Source organism: Callospermophilus lateralis, chromosome 8 (assembly GCF_048772815.1).
Source record: "Callospermophilus lateralis isolate mCalLat2 chromosome 8, mCalLat2.hap1, whole genome shotgun sequence".
Taxonomy (NCBI): Eukaryota; Metazoa; Chordata; class Mammalia; order Rodentia; family Sciuridae; genus Callospermophilus; species Callospermophilus lateralis.
Genome location: NC_135312.1, coordinates 51363459 through 51365578, shown reverse-complemented (window position 1 = coordinate 51365578; position 2120 = coordinate 51363459).

The window sequence follows — 2120 nt, the reverse complement described above, 5'->3', positions numbered from 1 at the left end:
CTACTCAATTCTGGAATATAAACTAATATTGAGCCATTTAATTTTCTAATCTTCAATAATCAATAACCTAGGGAACTATGAGCCAGATGACATGAGGGCCAAGTTTTTTCTCTCTTAAACATATACAAATAAACTGAAGTTTTAATAATAATGGACAATATTTCTGTAGTGCCTCCATCACACGAGGTACTATTCTGAGTATTTTAAATTTATTAACTCACTCACATTTCTCCATTTACTAGTATTATTTTACCGACCTAGAAGCTGCAAAGATTTGAACACTGGCAATCTAATTCTAGAGTCTCTGCATTTGAATTACTATGTTATACCTAGATTATTTCAAATGTACTTTACCAAAGTGTTAAAAGCAATGACAGCTGAAAACCTTCATTTAGAGTACTGGCTCTCTTTAAATGGGTAACATTTTGTTGTCAGCCAAAGCTAAACACTAAATATTTTCATAGTTCAAGTAGTTGACTAAAAGAATAAAGTTGATCTAGATCATCTCCCAAAATAGAAAGATCTTCAAAATATTAAGTGAAGAAAAACCACATTGTACAAGAATATATATACTTTTTAATTAAGATTTTTAATTTAACATGCTCTTTCTGAGGATGTGTGTACATTTGTGTATGTATATGTGTAAATGCTTAGGATGTTCTATGGAAAGATAGACCCTAATAACACCGATTGTTTCTGAAAAGAAGGAAAGGGACCAAGATCAGGACACAGTCAAACAGGGCTTCAGTCTCATTTCTAAGGTTTAAAACTCAGAAAGATCATGTACACATATGTTCTTTGTCTAATTGAAAGTATTTGCTTCTTCTCTTTTAATTTTATTCATTCTGATAAAACTTTTTAAAATACATTTATTACATTAAATCATTTTGGGAAAAATCTGGTTTGATATTCATTTATTTGTTCTCTCAGAAGTAAATATTTTTAAAAGAACTTAGTACATATTAATAAATTTACTGTGTCCCTGTGAAACATGGAGATATTTGTTCAATAATTTATGAATTATTTGTTGAGTTATATAATAAATGTGGCTTTTAAGAATATTTGATTGTTTTTATTGAGTTTTTGTGAAGTCTTCTTCAAGATATTTGTAAGCCTACCAATAATCTTCTTTAAACTCTTAATCCAGTGCATACCTAAGATATTTATCATTCAATCTTCACAACCAGTTTATTCTTTTTTGACAAAATTAGTCAATACCAAAAAAAAGAAAAATCATAAAGAAGAAGAAAGAAAACCTATTTCTTTCTTGTTGAGACTGTGTTTTCTCTGGCTGTTTTCTTCAAGCTGTTCTTTGGGCTGAGGCTTCTCTGTTCAAACTTGTTAAACTAGTTTCATTTCAACTACTTGTAATTTGTTTCCTTATTTCTTTGAGCCGTAGACCTCTAACATATCTAGAAATACCATAGAGTTGATTAGATAGTCCAGTTCAGTGTGTGCAGACGTACAAGATCATACTCCTTCTGGTGATGATGTATCGGTAAGTTAGTTTTGTTTTGTAAACGGTCATTGCTATTTTGTCTGTCAACAGCTAGATTCCCATGTCAGAGGGCTGCTGGTGAGGTATCCTTAAGGGATTTAACCAGCATTGGAGACTGTGACATTTCTGGACTTTTCTTAGATGTCTGTATTAATTAACTTCTGTGTTTAAAAACAATGTTTTTATGTGAAAAATCATTATCAGAATTACTTCACATTGTCAAGTTCAATAGTGGGATTTTAGAAGAAGTTAATAAAAAAACTGTATTACACTGTGTCCTGATTCATTCTGAATTGGGAGAGAGGGTTCATTTGTTTTTAGAAAATCTTCCCTGAGCGATCTGACAAAATTTTACTTCTCTATTACTTTCTCTTTAGCCCCTTTTCCTCGTACTTTAAGGGTATTCCTGTGGATAGGGAAGTTGATAGCTGCAGAGGCACTTATCTCCGAGTGATTTTTAAAAGCTATGGCAGTAATAATATTTTAGTGCTGTTTAGATTTATGCTATTTTAAACACATTTTTGTATATGTTATTTCATTTATAAGCTAAGACAGTCTTGTGAGCTCAGTAGAATAGGAATCATTAATGCTCATTTTTAAGGATGGCATCTTAGTGAAACAG